The following is a 20,182-nucleotide window of genomic DNA, read 5'->3' as shown; positions in this document are numbered from 1 at the left end:
GTATATATACATATATATTAAATGTAAAGTAGTGGTAAGTGCTATAATAAAAAATAAAAGAGCAGGATCTGATAGAGAGCGACTGAGGGCTACTTTAAGTAAACTCTTCTCGAAAAGGCTTCACTGAGAAAGCCGGTATTTAAACTGAGACAGGAATGACAAGATAGAGCTAGCACTCTGAAAATCAAAGAGGGGGGACTATTCCTGGTAAAGGGAACAAGTTGGAAAGTGTTATATAGGAAAGGGAAGATCACTCTGGTTGTTGTGCAATGAGTGAACTATCAAAGGGCAAAGACGGAAGCAAGGAGATGGATTAGGAAAAATCACACCGTAGACTTAAAAGGAACTATAACATGCCAGTTATCTTTGCAGTGGTCCAGGGGAGAGGTAACTGTGACTTGGACTTCACTGGTGCCAACAGAGATAGAGAGAAAGACAAAGACTTAAAGTTTGGTTTTTAGGGTACAGTAGCAGGACTTGTTTGGATATGGAAGATAAAGGAAGCAAGGAAGATTCCAGGAGCTTTCCTACAGAATTTTGGATTCCAAGTCAGAAGAAACTATCTTTTGTGACCAACTGACAGAAACATGTTGACTGACGCAATAAACAACCTTACCTTTCAGGCAAAAGCTGCCCCCTAAACATGGCAATATAACCTGGAAACGTAAAGGCTGAGAAAATAACATCCTAATGATACAATAGACATAATAGTCATAAAGAATTTCATGTAGTTTTGTTACTTACAGTTTCTTGAATTAAACTTTAACAGAATATAATAACTGATGGAAGCAGAAAAGGAAAAAGAAGATGAGAGAAAAATGAACTTTTTCTTGGAAAATGTCCTATTCCTAATTTAGTAATGTCAATCAGAAGTCTCTCATGGATCAAAGAGAAGGTGTGAATTTTTTAAAACAGTTGGGAAACTATACCTAATTGCAAGACCTTTATTTGCTAAAGGAAAGATTAGACATAAAAATGAAATGAAAGATATTTCAGGGAGTAGGACTGGGCAGAACAGGTCCAGATAAGAAGAGACAATAAGAAACCCAGGAAGGATATCCCCAGAACGAAAGCTGTGCATTACAACTACGGGGAAATAGAAGATTGTGCGTTGCATTTGTCACATTGCTTATGTCTCATTTAATGTAAAATAATTCACATGCATTTTGGAGATGGTGAAATTTAGGGGGTTTATTTATTTATTTATTTTTAAGAACCCAGAGCAGTTATTTTATAGAATATCCCACAATTTGAATTTATCTGCTTGCTTACTCATTATTAGATTCAGGTCAAACTTTAAAAAAGAAAAAAATACATAGCTCATGTATCCTCATTCTTACAGTCCATCAGAAAACAAAGAAGAAAAAAAAAGTCCATTTGTCCCATTTACTGACGAAGTTACATTTGATTACTTGACTAAGGTGCTGTCCATTAAATTTCTCCAGGGAAAACATGCCATTTTCCTTTTGTAGTTAGCAAATAATCTGTAAACTGACACTTTAAAGCCAAAAATACCCTATACCCAAGCAACATTTCACCCATAGCACTAATAAACATTAATGATCCTTGCTTATATCAATTTCTACATTGGTGGCTTCAAAATGAGGTTTTAAAAAAAAAAATGAAGACAGATTTTTGCCTCTCTTCACTTTTGTTTCTCTAGTGGATGAAACAGTGCCTGGGAAATAGCATGCACAATAATAGCTACTAAATAAATGTATTAATTAACAATTTGAGTAGCAACAGGTCATTTATTTTTGCTCCTGTAAAACATTTCATGGTATAAGCATACTACAGCATTATCCATTTTACTGTGAATCTACCATATCCAATTCTTTTTATATATATAATGCTGCTATGAATATTTTTGTACATGATGCCTAAAACCCTATCTAAGAGGTTGCCTGGAATATATATCCAGGAGTGATATGCAAGTCTTATAAACTCCTTATAAAAAAGTCTCAAATCTACTTTTCTTTATTTGCATTATCACCACATTTATCCAAACAACTATCACCTCTTGATAACCAAAACAAACTAAACCCGTTGACATGGAGTAGATTCCGACTCATAGTGACCCTATAGGACAGAGCAGAGCTGCCCCCTAGGGTTTCCAAGGAGCGGCTGGTGGATTCGAACTGCTGACCTTTTGATTAGCAGCCGAGCTCTTAAACACTGCACCACCAGGGAATAGCCTCCTAACTGAACTACCTTCCTCTAGTGTTGCCCCTATCTAATCACACAGTGGTCAGTGAAATCTTTTAAAAATATAAATAAGATCACATTACTCTCCTAAGTAAATCCCTAATGGCTTTACAATCTACTTAAAAAGCAACATGAATGTATAAAGAAACAGAATTTCTGAATCCTAGGATAGGAAGCACGGAGGGTAGAGAGAGATGGTCTAATATCAAAATACCAGAAAGAGCTTTTCTAGATCTGTCCTAAGAAAGCTTAAAAAAAATAAGCCTAGAAGTTATCCACTTGAACATCAATTTACTTAACTGCCAAACAAAATAATCTATAACACCTTTTAAAGAAGATTAAAAAAATCCAAACGCCCAACAATATAACATTCACAATATCTAGAATCCAATAAAAAATGAAGAGACATGTAAAGAAAAGGAAAATTGTGACCAATAACCAGAAGGAAAATTAGTCAACAGACAGAAGCCCAGAAATGAAGGACCTTAAAACAGCTTACAAAAACTACAGATAATAAGCAATAATTTAAAGGAAAAAATGAACATACGGGGATAAACAGAAAATACTAAAAATAACCAAAAGGAATTTGGAAAAATTCACAGGATAGGATTATAAGAAAATATGACATGGAAGAAGAACAGTGACTTTGAAGTTGGAACTATGTATGCCAGGAGACAATGAGGGACATTTTAAGGAACTAAAAGAAAAAACTGTCAGAGTAGAATTCTGTATTACTGAAAATATACTTCAAAAGTAAAGGTAAAATGGACTCTTTCAGAAAAACAAGATCTCAGAGAATTTACCACCAGTAGACATGACCAAAAAGAAATGTCAAAGAAAACAAATCTGAAAGGGAAATTATAACAGATGGAAACTTGGATCAAGACAAAGGAAAAAAAGAACATTGTATGTATATAAACACAAAGAATATTTCTCACCTTTTAAATATGACTATTTAAAGCAAAAATAGTAACAATGCTGTCTACAAAAAAAAACTACTTTAAAAATGAAAACACAGATAGAACAACAGTAAAAGGATGGAAAAAGATATACTATGTGTATGGATTTAGACTGTGTCCCCAAGAACATGTCCTTCCTAAAACCTGAGAATGTGACCTTATTAAGAAAGAGGGTCACTGCAGATGTAATAAGTTAAAATAGGTCATACTGGACAGAGCAGGAGAAAAATGTAGAACAAAATTCAGATTCACAAAACAGGACCAGAATTGACAGAGACTGGAGGAACCCCTGAGACTATGGCCCCCGGACACCCTGTTAACTCAGAACTGAAGCCACTCCAGAAGTGCACCTTTCAGTCAAAGATTAGACAGGCCTATAAGATAAGCAATAACACACATGAGGAACATGCCTCTTAGTTCAGTCAAGCATATGAGACCAAATGGGCAACACTTGTCCAAAAGCAAAAACAAGAAGGTATGAAGGGACAGGAAAACTGGACGAATGGACACAGGGAACCTGGGGTGGGAAGGGGAAAACTGCTGACACATTGAGGGTGTTGCAATCAATGTCACAAAATACTTTGTGTATAAATTTTTGAATGAGAAACTAATCTGCGCTGTAAACTTTCACCTAAAGAATAATTAATTTTTTTTTTAAATGAAGTCATGTAAGTTAAAACAAAATCATACTGGAATAAGATAGGCCCTTATCCAATATGACTAGTGTCCTTGGAAGAAGAGATGAGACACAGAGACGCAGACACAGGGAAGAAGGCCATCAGAAGAGGAAGGCTGACACTGGAGCTATCCTGCCAGGAGCCAAGGAATGCCTGAGCTAACAGAAGCTGTAGGAAACGAGGAAGTCTCCTCCTCTAAAGGCTTCAGAGGGAGCATGGCCCTACCAAAACTTTGGTTTTGCACTTGTAGCCTCCAGAACCATGAGAGAATAAAATTCTGTTGTTTTAAGTCACCCAGTTTGCGGCACTTTGTTATGACACCTTAGGGAAGTAGTATTCCATGCAAACAGTAATCATAAGACATCTGAAATGGCTATCAGAGTATCAACCACACTACAGAACATGAATTATTAGCAGAGATGAAGAGATACTGCATAATGACAAAGGAGATAATTAATCAAGAAGATATAACAATCCTATATGTGCATGCACATAACAAAAGAGCTGCAAGTATCTGAAGCAAAAACTGAAAGAACTAAAGGAGAAAAAGGCAAATCCACAATTAAAATTGGAAATTTTAATACCCACCTCTTTAGTAATTGATAGAACAGGAAGAGAAAACATCAGTAAGGATAATATAAAACTTAAAAAACACTACTGACCAACTAGATCTAAGTAACATCTCTGTGGCACTTCACCCAGCCACAGCAGAACACAAACTCTTTTTAAGTGCACGAGGAACATCAGGCATGACAGACCAGACGCTGCCAAAAAAAAAAAAAAAAGTCTCGACGTGCTTAAAAGTACTGAAGTCATGCAGAGGATTGTCCTCTGGCCTCAAAAGAATTAAAGTAGAAATTAACTTTAAAAAAGGTATCTGGAAATCCACAAATAATGGGAAATTAAATAACACACTTCTAAATAAAATACAGGTCAAAGAAAATAAGAAAATATTTGAAACTGATAACAAGAATTAATATATCAAAATTTAGGGGCTGCAAATAGAGTAGTGCTTAGAAGGACATTTATAGCTTTAAACAGTTTATATAAAGCACAGTATAAGGTGTTATGTAACATATATAAGGCTTTATATAGTTTTTAATATTTATATGAAGTTCCAAGTAAGAAAAAGAAAAGGAAATAAAACTCAAACTTAATAGAAAATAAAGAGCCGAAATCAATGAAATTAAAAAAAAAAAAAAACACAGAAAAATGAAATCAAGCTGGAATACTGAAAAAAATCAATAAACTGATAAGCCTCTGGCTAAACTAATCAAGAACAAAAGAGAAAAGGTGCAAACTACCAAAAGGAATGAAAAAGGGGATACAACTACAGCTTCTATATACATTAGAAGGGAATATTACTATTAATCTTACATGGATAAATCTGACTACTTAGATGAAATGGAAAAATTACTCAAAAATTTACCAAAACCAACTGACTAAGAAACATTACACTTGAACAGTCCTAAACCCATTAAAGACATTCAGTTCTCAAAGTCCAAACAGTTGACTTTCAGAAGACAGTGGAGGGAACGCTCCCCAACTCATTTTAAGAGGTCAGCATTCTCTTAATAACAAAACTAGATGAAGACATTGTAAGAAATCTATAGACTATTATCATTCATGAACATGGATGAAAAAATTCTTAAGAGAATATTAGCAAAGTGAACACAGCTACATTAAAAAGGATAATACAACAGATCTAGGACCAAGTATGCTGCTTGTCCCCAGAATGTCAGGTCGGTTAATATTTGAAAATCAAGAAATGCAATAGCTATATTAACATACTAAAGAAGAAAAACCATATAATCATCCTAATAAATGCAGAAAACGTAGTTGACAAAATTAAAAATCTATTCACCATGCAAACTCTCAACAAATTAGGTATTTTGTAAGAAACTCAATAGAATAATAAATAATCTACAGCTAACATCATATACAAGGAGTCCTGGTAGTGCAGTGGTTAAGCGCTTGGCTGCTAAGCAAAAAGTAGGTGGTTTGAACCCACAGGCCGCTCTGCAGGAGAAACATGTAAAGATTTACAGCCTTGGAAACCCTATGGGGCAGTTCTACTCTGTCCTACAGGGTCGCTGTAAGTTGGAACTGACTCAACGGCAACAGGTTTTTTTTGTTTTGTTTTTTTTTTAACATCATATGTAGGACCCTTGGTGGCAAAATGGTTAAGCACCTGGCTGCTAACCAAAAGGTTGGTAGTTCAAACCCACCCAGTGGCTCTGTGGAAGAAAGACCTGGTGATCTACTTCCATAAAGATTACAACCAAGAAAACCCTATGAGGAAGTTCTACTCTGTCACATGGGGTCACTATGAGTCAGAGTCAACTCAATACCTAACAACAACATCGTATGTGATGCCTTCCTCATAAAATTGGGAACAGAGTAAGGACATCAGTTCTCCCCATTTCTAGTCAATATTGGGCAGCAGGCACTATCCAATGCAATTAGTCAAGCGAAAAAAAAAGGTACAAAGATTGGAATGGAAGAAGTAAAACTGCTAATTCAAGACAGTATGACCATGCACCTAAAATATCCTAATACACTTACTAGAACTAATCAAGTGAGGTTTAGCAAAATTGTAGATATAAAATCAATAGGCAAAAATCAACTGTATTTCTCTATATTAGCAAAGAATAATCAGAAAATGGCATTAAAAATACCATTTACAAAAACACTGAAAAATCACCACATACTTAAATTTAGTCCTAACGTGATCTATGCATTGAATATTACAAAAATATTACTGAGAAACTAACATCTAAATAAATGGTGAGATATATCATATGCATGGATCAAAATATTGTTAATTTTTAAATTCTCCCCGAATTTATCTATAAATTCAAAGCATTCCCAGTCAAAATCCCATAAAATAATAAAGTAGACATTTATTAAAATTGCAAGCAGATTCTAAAATATTTGTGGAGATGCAAAGGACCACAAATATCCAAAGTAGTCTTGAAAAGGAAAAAAGAAAAAGAAGACTTCTACTTGATTTCAAGATATATAATAATCCAGATAGTTTGATTTTGGCAAAAAACATACATTTCTACATTAGCAAAACAGAATAGAGTCCACAAGTAGACATCCACATATATGATCAATAGATTTTTTATAAAAGTACCAAAGTAATCAATGAGGAGAGAATATACTTTTCAACAAATGGCGGTGCAAAATCAAGATAACCATTTGGAAAAAAATGAACCTCAACTTTTACATCAAAAATCAATTCAAGATGAATGACACACCTAAATGCAGTAACTAAAATTATAAAACTTCTAAAACAAAACCATAAAATATTTGTGAGCTAGTTAGTGGTAAACAAACATTTCTGAGATAGGACACCAAAAGCATGAAGCATAAAAAACAAAAACTTAAATACTGAACTTCAGCAATGTTTAAAAACTTTTTCTATTCAAAAGACACCATTCAGACAATTAAAAGAAAAGCCACAGACTGGGAGAAAATACCTGCAATATTTGATAAAAGACTCATATCCAGAATACAGAATCCTAAAACTAAATTTAAAAAAAAGAAATACATCTAAAACATCAACTCACTGAACAGTTGAAAAGAATGCAGAAAGTTACAAGGAAAATACAAAAATAAGTCTGTTTAGGCATATAAATATCACATAAAATCAGACTTCAAAGTAAAAAAAAAATTAAATTCAGTACATTTTGGTAAAAGGCTCAACTAACTAATCAAGAAAACACAATATGTATACAATGTAATACACCTGTTAACTCAGCTTAAGAATACAGATAGACAAAAAATGACAGAGCAGCAAGGAAAATTTGAAAAATCCACTTTTTCAAAAACATCGCCATGGATATAGAACTGAGCATTCTACCAAGTAGGCTTGACCTAATGACCATCTATAAGGCATGGCATCCAACAATTGGAAAATATATACTCTGTTCAAACACACATGAAATATATATATTTAAAGTGACTTACTCCTTACCCATAATGTGAGCCTCAACAAATCTGAAAAAATTCTAAACACAGATAATATACACTGATCAAAAAGCAATTAAGTTAGAAATCAATAACTTTTAAGAGCTGAAAATTTTTCAGAAATTAAAATAACTCCTAAATAATAAATGCGTCAAAAATCATTAACAGGAAACTGAAAATACTTAGAAATAAATGATCATTAAAAATACATATCAACACTTACTGGATTGGGTTCTCTGTCCAGATCCCCAGTTCAGGCCATTTCCCCAACAGCTGAGAGCATTAGCAGCCAACAGCTGTCACCGAGTACCTCTGCAGGGCTTGTCTTGAGCTTTCTGCCCAGAGGACAGCCCACGTCAAATGATTGGCTGACGTGGGTGTATAAAGGTTCAGCCATCTTGTCCCAGTTTGGGACAACTATGAAATGTCACTCTATATTCAGAGCTCTCTGTAGGATAGGTTGAGACCTTTATTCAGATAGCATCTCAACTCAACTTCTCCCTCTGGCCATTCAAGTTTCCTTCACTCCCCCATAGGCACTGGTCCTAAAATCATTCCCTATAAACTTCCAGAATCCAACCTGTGAGAGAGAAGTATATTTGGAATGCTATTACAGTAACCTAGGCAAGAGTGGGCACTTGCTTCAACAAAGGGAGTAGTAGTAGAAATGAAGAAAAGTGAATGAATTTTTTTAAGTATTTAGGAGATGATGATGATCCACAAATTGAAAAAGCATGTAATAAAACATAATAATGAACATTGAATCAGAGAGAGAGCCTTATTGCTGACATCAGAATTGAGCCGTCTCCACTTCCTGCCTCTGTGATCCATGACATTCCAGATGGTAGAACCTCCATCGGCCTCAGTCCCTCCATGCCCACCACACAACCTGATCAATGTGAGGTAAATATGCAGGATGAAGAAAATGTAAAAATTTATTATTTAAAGCCATGGGGAACGTTCAATGAAAATTACAGCTCTGGTGAACTAATGACAACTGAACAGACACAAATAAAAAATTAGCAAGCTACTAGAATTTCCAAAGGGATATAATTCAGAATCTACTAGGAAATCTGGCTGCCACGTAATACTTGGCTACACCGAAAATTCCTATTGTGAATGAAAACAGGAAGACGGTTGAATACATTCAAGACATTTGGGGAAGTGACTTCTATTATCAATGCATTACCCATGTTGTGTTTACTTCATCATAATATTATACTGATTTTATTGTTGCCTTTTAATTACAAATTAGTTTAGTTTCATCATTATAAATTTACTTCCAGTATGCCATTTGAGTTGGCACACTTCAAAGTGAGGTGATGTATATTTGCATCAGCAGTATCTGAGGTCTTTAATTATCCAGTAACTGGAATGTAAATATGTACATGTTGCAGTTCAAGTATGAATCATTCATCCCTCTACTACTATAGATAACATTACAAAGAATGTGCCCACGTGGAACCTACATGTGCAGCAAGAGGGAGTCACTCAAACAGAACAAGGAGATACTGCGTGGTTTAAAATAGAAAAAGGTGTGCAAAAAGGTGTGCAGCAGGGTTGTATTCTTTCACCTTACCTTATTCAATCTGTATGCTGAACAAATAACCAGAGAAGTTGGACTATATGAAGAATGTGGTATCAGGATTCGAGGAATACTCACTAACAACCTGCAATATGCAGATGACACAACTGAAGTGAAAACAGCTTGAAGCACTTACTGATAAAGTTCAAAGTATGGATTACGCAGAAGTACGAAGAAAACAAAAATCCTCACAACTGGACCAATAAACAACATCATGATAAACGGTGAAGAAATTGAAACTGTCAAGGATTTCATTCTACTTGGATCAGCAATCAATATTCATGAAGCAGTAGTCAAAAAAATCAAATGATGTATTGCTTTGGGTAAATCTGCTGCAAAAGACTTCTTTAAAGTTTCAAAAAGCAAAGGCATCACTTTGTGCCTAACCCAAGTCATGGTCTTTTTAATTGCCTTTTCAATCATATTCAATGTGAAATCTGGAAAATGAAAAAGGAAGAGAGAAGAAGAACTGATGCATCCAAATTGTGGTGTTGACAAGAATACTGAATATACCCTGGACTGTCAGAAGAATAAACAAATCAGTCATAGAAGAATACAACCAGAATGCTCCTTAGAAGCAAGGATGGTGAGACTTTGGCTCACTTACTTTGGACACATCATCAGGAAAGATTAATTCCTAGAAAAGGACATCATGGTTGATAAAGTAGAGGTTGGCAAAAATAAAGGAAACCTTCAATGTGACTGACACAACAGCCATAACGATGGACTCAAACAACAATAACAACAACTTCGACTACTACAGATGTATATACAACCCCTAAAAGAGATATCTATAGGTGATCCTTATTATCACCTAGTTTTTTCCACTGGAAAATGAAAATATGTGAAGTTAAGTAGATCCAGGATATTTTGCCTTTTCTAAGTTGACCATACCCACATACACATACAGATGCATAAATTTACTATGTAAATACCTAAATAAAACATTTTAATTTAAATAAAAATGAACCAATATTGTATACATAAAGATACAATCAAGAGGTGGCAGAAGCTCAAAGTGAAGCAATATATATCACTGCTTTGATTTGGCAGAGAAAGGCAAGGATACTTTATGAGAAAATTGAGTTTGCCTATTTCTCTATACTAGATTCCTAACTGCTCCAGAGATCAGAAACCAAGTGAACTTGGATGCAAAGATTAGAAGCAGAATGGGTTCATAGACAGGAAGTTTCCAAACCAAAACCAAATGCCTTCTGTTTTTACATTACTGCCAGAGCCTTTTGAAACAGTAACAGAAAATTGGAGCAGAAATGGTACACAATTAAGAACAACAATAAATTAGCAAGAGAAAGATGACGAAGGACTAAGAAGAATGAAAAGCGAAGTAGAGGGAATAAATACAATAAAGCAAAGAGAACTTGTGAAATTATACTTAAAACCAAAGATGTTTATGTAGGAATAATAAAAGAAAATTTAGCCACCCAATTGATGGTGGGAAAGGAAAAAAAAGGGACACAGAACACATGCTCCCATCTCTCAGAGAATATCATTCTGACCTCAAGTTACCATATTACTTTAATAATAGGAAAATGAGGTGAAATAAACACCTTATTCTTTCATGAACTTCACAAAAACCACTTTTAACACCAAATTTTTTCAACATTATTTTTCCTTAGGCATTTTTAATTAAATCTCCTGAGTGTATTAAACATATCTTCTACTGAAGACCAAATCTGAAAATAAATTAACTGGGTCCAAGGTTGTGAAGAAGGTCAACTGTAATTTTTTTTTTTTAAGTTTCTATAAGACACCCTTAACCATAAACTCATTTACAACATGTGAAAATTTTCTTAAGCAGAAGGAAATAGAGCAAATAAACTATTTCAAAGAAGCATAAATGTCATGGTCACAGATGACTGCTAAGGCAATAAGGACCAGTAAAAGACTCTCATACATTTGAGTCTTAGATTCTCAAAACTTTCCAATAACCCAGGCTAATGAACACTTAGATAGCCTAGAAAAATTGAGGACAAACAGTCATTAACAAAGGAGCCCTGGTGGTACAATGGTTAAGTATTTAAACCCATCTAAGTGGTTCTGCAGAAGAAAGACCTGGAGATCCGCTCTCATAAAGATTAAAGCCTAGAAAACCCTATGGGGCAGTTCTACTCTGTCACATGGGGTCACTACGCATCAAAATCGACTCAGTGGCACCTAGCAACAATAGTCATTAACAAGCACAAAATACATTCATTTGAAAGAAAATTAGAAAATATTTAAAAATGAATAAAAACAACAGTACATTATATTCAAATTTGTGGGATGCAGCTAAATCAGGAATGGTATATTTTTAAGATTATAGGAAAACTTATACCATTACATGTTTATATTAAAAAAGAAGAAAGGTCTCAAAGCAATGATCTAAGTTTCCCCTTAAGAAACTGGAAAAGAAGAGCAAATTAAACACAAACCAAACTGCTATAACAGAAATACCACAAGTGGGTGGTTTTACAAACAGAAATTTATTTTCTCACAGCTTAGGAGGCTAGAAATCCAAACTTAGAGCACCAGCTCTGGCTCTGGGGAAAGGTCCTTGTCTTTTTTCAGCTTCTGTTCCTAAATTTCTTGGTGATCATGTAGCAAGTGTCTTCCCCTCCTTTTGTGCTTCCTTGCTTGCTTGGTTAATCAGCTCTTTTCCATCTCAAAAGAGACTGATTTAAGACACACCCTATGCTAATACTTCCTCATTAACATAACAAATAAAACCACAGGTATAGGTGTTGGAATTTACAACACATAATTTGGGGGACACAATTCAATCCATAACACCTGATAAAGGTAATCTAAAAAAAAAAAAGAAAACCTATAGATTATATTATACTTAATGACAAAAGACTGAACAGTTTTCATCTAACACCAGAAACAAGGCAAGAATATTAGCTTTCACCACTCGTATTTCATATCTTAATGGAATACCTAGCCAGTGCAATAAGGCAAGAAAAAGAAATAAAAAAGCTTTCAGATTGGAAAGGAAAAAATAAAACTGTCTCTATATGCCTACAAAGAAAATCCCAAGGAATCTGCAAAAGAGCTCCTGGAACTCATTACTGTGCTTGGCAAGGCCACAGGATACTAGCTGAGTACACAAAAAATCAATTGCACTTCTACATATAAACAATGAACAACTGGATATCATTTATAATAATGCCAAAAAACATGAAGTACTTAGGTAAAAATCCAGCAACATATGTGTAGGATCTGTAAGCTAAAACCTACAAAAGATTGCTGAAAGAAATCAACAAACTACATAAACGCAACAGAGTACCAGGTTTACTATCTGGAGGACTCAATATTGTTAAGAGGTCCATTCTCTCCAAATGGATCTATGGATTCAACACGGTCTTAATTAAAATCCCAGCAGGCCTTTTGGTAGCTGATTCTAAAATGTATGAAGAAAGACAAAAGAACTAAAATAGCCAAAAAAGTTGGAGTAATCAACATTTGTGAAGCAACAGACATAAAGCTCAGTGGAACAGAATAGAGAGCCACAAAATTAACCCACACATGTACAGTCAAATAATGTGAATAAATTTCAAAAGTATTATTCTGAGTGACCAAAATGCACAGGCAATTCAAAGGATAGTATTTTCAACAAATCATGCTGAGACAACTGGATATTCTCTTGCAAAAAAAAAGAAGAGGAGGAACAATCACAACACATTCTCACACTTTACACAAAAACTAACTCAAAGTGGATCATAAACCTAAGTATAAACCCTAAAACCTTAAACTCAGAAGAAAGCATAAGAGGAAAGATTTGTGATGCTAGAATTAGGCAAAGATTTCTTAGATGAGACACCAAAAGCATGCTCTCATTAAAAAAATTCAACATTATTAGTCATTAGAGAAATGCCAATTAAAACTACAATGAGATACCACTATATACCTTTAAGAATGGCAAAAAAATAAAAAGGAAAAAAATGACAATAACAAGTGCTAGAGGGTATACAAGACAACTGGGATTCTCTTAATGGAGATATAAAGTGGTACAACCACTTTTTGAAAAAAGATTTAGCAGTTTCTATTAAAACTAAAGTCCTGGGTACTGCAGACAGTTAAAATCCTTGACTACTAACCCAAAGGTTGGAGGTTCAAGTCCAGAAAAATCAGTCATTGAAAACTGTATGGATCACAGTTCTACTCGGACACACATGGAGTTGCCATGAGTCAGAGTCAACTGGATGGCAACTGGTTTTTGTTATTGTTGTTGCTTTTTATATTATAACTAAACATACCTACCTTATGACCCAACAATTTTACTCCTTGATATTTAGCCAAGGGAGATGAATACGCAATTCACAAAATACTTGTACAAGTATGTACATAGCTTTATTCACAATGTTCATAACAACCAAAGCAGAAAAGAGCCTAGGTGCTTTTCATTATTCAGTAGGAAAATGAATGAAACAAACAAAATAAAATAAATAAATGAATAAACAAACTTTGTTATATTTATAGACTGGAATACTACTTAGCAATAAGAAAGAACAAATCACTGATAAATGTAACAATATCAATAAATTTCAAAAGCATTATGCCAAGTGAAGGAAATCTTAAACAATGAGAAATACATGATCCCATTTGTATGAAATTCCAGAATAGGCAAAACTTATCTTTAAATGAGGTACCACTTTACACTCAGTGGATGGCTGTAATAAGCAAATATAGTGACAAATGTTGGTGAGGGTGTGGAGAAACTGGAATCCTCATAGATTGCTGTATGAGGATGTAGAGAAATTGAAACCTTCATACACTGGAACTCTCATACAATGCCAAATGGTACCGTCGCTGTGAAAAACAGTTTGGCAGTTTCTCAAAAAGTTAAACATAAAGTTACCATTTGACCCAGCAATTCCACTCCTAGGTATCTACCTAGGAATAATAAAAACAGAAGTCCACGTAAAGACTTGAATGCAAATGTTAATAGCAGCATTATTTATTTATTTTAGCCAAAACAAAGAAATAAATCAAATGCCCATCAACTGATGAATGGATAAAATGTGATATAACCATAAAATAGAATACTTAGTCATAAAAAGGAATAAGTTCTGATAGAAGCTACAACATGAATGAAACTGGAAAACATTATGCTAAGTGAAACAAGCCACGTATTTTATGATTCCACTTATGTGAAATATTCAGAATAGGCAAATCTGTAGACTTGTGGCTGCCAGGAACTGGTGGAGGGGGAATGAGGAATGACTGCTAATGAAGCAATGAAAAATTCTGGAATTAGTTAGAGGTGATATTTGCACAACCCTGTAAATACTCTTAAAAAACCACTGAACTGTAATAGGGCAGATTTTATACTATGTGAATTTCATTTCAATCTTTAGTATAAAAATTTAAAATGGGTTCCCTCTGAGCCTGGGGGTGAGGACTGAATTGGAAGAGTCATGAGGGAACTTTTTGGAGTAACAGTAATATTCAATGTCTTGATGGAGTTTTGGGTTACAGAGGTGTGCATTTGTCAAAATCAGCAAATGTAGACTTAAGATTTGTTCACATTATCGTATGCAAACTTTGCATAAAAATAACAAGACTGTATACAAACATTAAACTCCAATTAATGACATGTATGTTGAAGCATTTAGTGGGATGTGTACTGATATCTGCAGTTTACTTTGAAATGCATAAAAAATGAGATGGCTTGACAGATGGATAGATACGGGATAAAGCAAATATAGTAAAATGTTAATAGTGGAATCTTGGTGTTGGGTACACAGGTGTTGACAGTAAATTGTTTCCAAAATGCTGTATGAATGAAAATTTTCATAATAAAATACTGGAGGAAAAGTTAATGAACAAAGCAAATATTAGAAAATTATGAATGCTATGTAAAGATTTACAATATGGTTATAAGATTGAATGAGTGGCAATATAAGAGTATCTGCTCTTGTAGTGATGACATTTAAGCTAAGATATGAACGTTTACAAGGAGTCATCCATGTGAAGATATAAGCAAGAGCATTCCAGTCTCCCTCCTCCTCTCCCCCCAAAAAAATCTTTTTCAAAGGCCCTGAAGCTTGGTGTGTTCAAGAAAGCCAATGTGACTGAAGTAAGCAAGAAAGGGAACAGTATAAGATGAGATGGAGTATAAAATGAGATGGAGAGATAGGCAGGGGTCAAATGACCACAGGGGTTTGTCCTCACGGTAAGGAATTTGATTTTATCTAAGTGCAATGCAATGGGAAATCATTAGATGGTTTAAAGCAGGGATGGGATAGGATGGAATGTGTTATTATTTACATTTTTTAAAATATCACACTGGCTGCTATGTGAAGAATGGTTTTGAAGTGTTTAAGAAAAGGAAAAAGTAGACTCCAGCAATAGTCCCTGCAAGAGATGATGATGGTTCACAGGGGAGCGGCGGTATCGAAGATCCAAACCAAACCTACTGCTGTCACGTAGATTCCGACTAATGGGACAGATTTTGAAGGAAGAACTGACAGTACTTATTGACAGACTTACAAAAGGATGATGAGGGAATGGGGTGACATTTACTGCGATGTAGAAACTGCAAGAGAAGTAGGTTTTGGAGAATGGTGGCACTGAGGATTTTAAAGTATATTTCACTTGGGCACTATTTGTGATAGCGAGAAAAACAGACAATGAACAGAATCAGAAATTAAAGGTTTGGTTTTAGGTTTACAATTTCTTTTCTTTTCAAGAATCAATTTTGTATTAAGTACCTTTGGTCCAGTAAAAAGATCAGCTTTAATGCAAATCAAGCTCACTGATTGTTGTAGTATACCACTGGGGTTAAAGATAAGGTACAAGAATAATAGCCTTGTATCTCTAAGCTTGGAGAAATCAAAGGAAAAAACCAGGAGTGATAATGAAGGAGACAAGGAGGGCCAAGACAACAAGTACATAGACGTAATGTATTAAGTCTTAACTGTCCCTCACCAGAGTCAATGATAAGAGGCTGTCTACTTCCGCATATAAACTGCTTAAGCAGTACTTTGCACAAAGTGGTGGCTCAAACTTCAGCTCTCATCCTCTAATCCCAGTAATTTCACCAAAGTATAGTGAAAAAGTCATGGTTCTTGGAATCAAACACACCTACATTTAAATAACAGGCCCAGTAGCTCTGGGACTTTGGGCAAATTACTTAACCTTTTTAAGCCTTAGTCTCCTTAAATGTAAATGAAAACAATTAAACTCAAGAATTAGCATTAGAAATAACATTTACAAAGGGCCTGTCACTTGGAACAAAATGATCCCAAAACAGAGGCTACTATTATGTAAAAGGTAATAGCACCGGATTCATCAATGCTCAATACATTTGAGTTTTTCCCCTCGGCAGCATTGATTTGTTTCCAAAAGAGAAGGAGAGCAAAGACATGAGAGAGGAGGGGAATCACATAAAACATGATCGATTTTATTTTCACCATGTAAGACAGAAAAGAAGTAGCAAAGAAGAGAAATCTTGAGTAGATATGACACATGAACAATCCACAACTTAGAAATGGAGAGACAGGCTTATTAATTGTTTGCAACCAGGAACATTTTCCCATGGGATCACTGCTCAGTGGTTCAACCCTCAGATTAGTTTACAAAGGTCCATTTAAATCGCAATATAGTTAAAATGCCATGTATGTCAACAAATCCAGCAAAAAACCAAAAATGATGAATCGCCAAACAACACAAAAATCCAAGAGACTTTACTATTATGCAATTTAATTTATTTTAGAAGCTTGCCCTTGGGGGATAGGTTTTACAGGAGGTTTCCAGGGTGATTCAGAAGAGGATTTCAGGGAAATTGCAGAAACTTTATAAAAGCTGATGACCCTGATTCTTTACTATGTTTAATTTCACCTCAAATCTATGGCTTTCCTTTCTTTCAGAACAAGCAAAACACCAGCACTCATAACAGCCAAGATTACGATCATTTATTTCACAAGTGAGAGGGAGCAACTAGGTAAGAATTAGAAGAAAGATAGGAAAGAGCAAGGAACTATACAGAATGTGTCCAAATATAAAGAAAAGAGAGCCTTAGATTGAATTAGGTAACCTCTGTAGTTTAAAAAAAAAAAAAAAAAGAAAGAAAAAGGGGTAAGCATAGCATTAAAACATTGAAAGAACAAAGCAAAATGATGAAAACTGGTCAGAGTCTCACCATGATTAAAAATAAAACAAACCCCTTGCCACTGATTCTGACTCACAGCGACCCTATGCGACAGAGTAGAACTGCCCCATAGGGTTTCCAAGGAGCAGCTGGTGGATTTGAACTGCTGAAGTTTTGATAAGCAGCCGAGCTCTTAACCACTGCACCACCAGGGCTCCATTATTTTAAACATTACAGATTATGAAAAGGTCGGAGGAAAGACATGAAAACATGTAAAGCAATCTGCCATTTACATGAAGGAAAGGCTCACAAGTTAAAGCTTCATAATTCAAGATGTGTCACACCAATGTAATTCTATATTCTCAAATCCCTTTTTATGTCTCTAACTTCCTCCAAATAATCTGTCCTTTTTGTTTACTGTATGTTGTTGTTGTTAGCTGCCATGGAGTCAGCCCGATTCATGGCGAATCCGTGTACCCCAGGGATAATGCAACAAAACGTTGCCCAGTTCTGCACCATCCCCATGATCAGCTGTGGATAGGACCTCTGTGATCTATAGGGTTTTCACTGGCTGATTATCTACTTCTGAAAATCAGACAATAAAAATCTTATGATATTAATAATATTTAAACTAGAACTAGAACGGAGCCTTGTGAAATTTAAAGGTATATGACAGAAAATAAATTAAACCATTTTAGAAAACCCTCTTCAAAAGCCAGTACCTCTGTTACATGCCTCTTACGACTATGAGGAATGTAGATGATGTCAAGCTAAGGATATAAGCATAAGCTTTTGAGATGGAGAAGGGAAAAAGGGACTGAGCCTCTAGGCAAAGAACCCTGAACTAAAAACATGTGCTTAACTAATGATACAAAACCCATTATCTTAGAACATGCAATAATGAAAGAACAGCCCACCCAGCTCTCAATGTACTTCCTTGATAAGACGCTTTTCAGAAGAACCAGACCATGTGCAGACATCCCCAAGGTGACCAACAGACCCACCACAGGAGTCAAGCCGGCATCACAGGGGGGACTGCGCAGGTGCGGCACCCCATAATAAGTCTGGCCATCCAGACCCAGGAGCCTTTGTTATGGGTTCCATCTTGGGCTGCCTCCTGCGTGTGCACCTAATCTTCATAATCCCACCTCTTCATGAATAAAGATGATGCCGTTTCCCGCCTAAAAACCTTTACAAGCCCTAGCCAATCCTTTATTAGGGAAGACAAAGGCTGGCATTGTTTTGTCCCTCTGTCTCAGCTCACGAGCTACTTTTTCCCAATAAAGCTTTGTTTGTGCAGAAAACTGGAGCCTCTCCTGGTCATTCTTGGTCAGTAGAAGGCAAGAACCACCCAGGTTGGGCAGAAGACCCCGGCAACACTTTCTATTGATTATGAAGTAAACCACAGAATCTGTTTCATGTAGTCCAATTGATTCAGCATCTAGCATATCTTAAGTATTTAAATGCTTTTTTAAAATATTGATGATAATGAAATAACTAGTAATGAAGCCAATGTAGCTAGATCAGTGAGATTCTCTATAACCTTTTCTTAAGGAGCTCTGGTGGCACCATGGTTAAAGCACTTGGCTGCCAAACAAAAGGTCAGTTTGAACTCACCAGCTGCTCCACAGGAGAAAGATGTGGCAGTAGGCTTCTGTAAAGATTTATAGCCTTGGAAATCCTATGGGGCAGTTCTACTCTGTCCTACAGGGTCACTGTAAGCTGGAATCAACTCGACGGCAGTGGGTTTTCTGGTATAGCCTTCTTGGTGTAGTGGTTAAGAGCTAGGGCTGCTAACTAAAAGGTCATAGTTCGAATCCACTAGGCGTTCCTTGGAAACCCTAAGGGGCAGTCCTACTCTGTCCTTTAGGGTCGCTATGAGTCGGAATCGACTCAACGACAACAGGTTTGGTTTTGGTTTGTTTTTTTCTTAAATCCAGGACCTATATGGATAAGAAGGAGCTCTGGTGGTGCCGTGGTTAAGCACTCAGCTGCTAACCGAAAAATCAGTCGTTTGAACCTACCAGCTGCTCTGCAGGAGAAAGATGTGGCAGTCTGCTTCCTTAAAGATTTACAGCCTTAGAAACCCTATGGGGCAGTTCTACTCTGTCCTATAGGGTCGCTATGAATCAGAATCGATTCAACAGCAATGGGTTTGGGTTTTTTTTTTTTGGTACACCAATAAGAGAAATTTCTGCAAAACAAACACACACTTAACAATCAGCAAAACCCAAATAACTCCGCCAGATCCAACTAGAAACAGGGATGCAGCAAGCTAGACATCACCCACTAAAGAACTGCCAAGCTAGCCTGTCCCATTTGCAATGAATATGCTTACTGATGCAAGTGGTCACTTTCATGTCACAACTATGTAAACTTTGTCAAATCAAATGCTCTCCAAGTGTCTAAAATAATCCTAAATAATCAACCCTAATGAGAAAACAGGACTAAAGAAATATTAATGGGGGATGCTGTAAAGCTTGGACCTAGGACTCTTAAAATGCTAACAAGATGCTGTGAATCCATGATCACCAAGCACTGTCTAATATCTCTCATATATCCACAAATATTTGTCAAATGTATACAGACACTGATTTGATAAATAAAACAAAGTTATTTCATAGCAATCCTAATCCATAATAACAATATACTCTTATGTATTTTCTTAACTAGCAGATACTGAAAATAC

At 35.6% G+C, this 20,182-nt stretch overlaps 1 protein-coding gene across 2 annotated transcripts in view; it reads right to left on the bottom strand.

Moving 5' to 3' along the window:
- PCCA (propionyl-CoA carboxylase subunit alpha) overlaps window positions 1-20,182 on the bottom strand; it is a 472,769-nt gene that overhangs the window by 289,646 nt on the left and 162,941 nt on the right. The window lies entirely within an intron of this gene.

The sequence above is a fragment of the Trichechus manatus genome, unplaced genomic scaffold (genome assembly GCF_000243295.1).
Source record: "Trichechus manatus latirostris isolate Lorelei unplaced genomic scaffold, TriManLat1.0 scaffold00118, whole genome shotgun sequence".
Lineage (NCBI taxonomy): Eukaryota > Metazoa > Chordata > Mammalia > Sirenia > Trichechidae > Trichechus > Trichechus manatus.
This window is presented reverse-complemented; position numbering and strand designations above follow the sequence as displayed.